We start from the raw sequence: 1,032 nt of genomic DNA, 5'->3' as shown, positions 1-1,032 counted from the left end.
TCAAAACCATATGAAACCAACATTTCTTTTTAAGTTTCATCCTTTTCTGTACCATGGACACTCCTATATATCATTGACCCAGGTGCGTGTTGTGCGATTGTGCACTTGTGAGTGTGTGTCTTGCTGCTGGGATGGAGAGGGTTGTGTTTTCTGTGCTGAGGCTGCTGGTTTCAGACGCAGGTGGACAGGTGATGAGATGATCTGGCCATTTCACTGCTGAATCAGTCCGTTACAGCATCCGAACCGACCGCTGCTTTGCCCTCGCTCCGCAAACCTCTTCCGACTGCCAGTGCAGATGCTGACATGACTGTCTTTCCCCCTCATTTTCATTTTTTAATTTTCACTTATATTGCCTTCTCTCTCTCTCTTTCTCTTTCTCAAACAGAAAATGAGTACCGGGGGAAACTCCTGAACCAGCGCTGGACGCGAGGAGACAAGATCAGCCGCTGCCGGCCCTCTCTCAGACTGCAGAGCCGACCAATCAAAGTGAGTCGCTCGGGCCCTCCCGACCAATCATCACGCGGAAACACGGGGCTTCCTGCCAAGTTGGCACAATTAGAGGGTTATACATTTATGACATTCATCAGTTCTGTCTGTCAGCACACTATGAAAGGAAGTCAGCGTTGTTTTACCGCAATGCACGCAGTTCATGCCAGCTTGACCTAGAATGGGTTTTGGCAGAGCAACCTAACCCCCCTCTGAATGAGCTTGAGATTTTAAAGTGTCCCGCATCCCGTAATTACGAAGAATTGGGCTGTTCGACTAAACCTAATTTCATTTTTAGAGCTTTCTTGCATTATTTAGGAAAACTGGAGAGGTTTGAAAGCGGGGATGTCCTTGAGCTGCTTTTGTTTGCTATCTTTCATCAACATAAAAGAAAGTCTCTCTCTCTCTCTCTCTCTCTCTCTCATTCTATCAGCCTCCCCCCTTTCCCTTTTTCTGCTTAGGTGTGTGTTTTTGCCTTTAAGTGGATGCATCCCCTTTCCTCCGCTTTCACTCTTTCTTCTTCACGCTTTTTATTTGGAACAGCCC

General features: G+C 47.0%; 1 protein-coding gene across 1 annotated transcript in view; it reads left to right on the top strand.

Annotated features, from left to right (window-relative positions):
- Positions 1-1,032, top strand: part of myt1b (myelin transcription factor 1b) — a 61,439-nt gene that overhangs the window by 24,654 nt on the left and 35,753 nt on the right. The window contains exon 2 of the mRNA XM_073823072.1: positions 386-486. The gene's annotated coding sequence lies outside the window, so the exon portion shown is untranslated. The remainder of the gene's footprint in view (positions 1-385; positions 487-1,032) is intronic.

This window comes from Garra rufa, chromosome 18 (assembly GCF_049309525.1).
Source record: "Garra rufa chromosome 18, GarRuf1.0, whole genome shotgun sequence".
Lineage (NCBI taxonomy): Eukaryota > Metazoa > Chordata > Actinopteri > Cypriniformes > Cyprinidae > Garra > Garra rufa.
The sequence above is the reverse complement of the archived record's forward strand: the minus strand, read 5'-3'. Positions and strand labels throughout refer to the sequence as shown.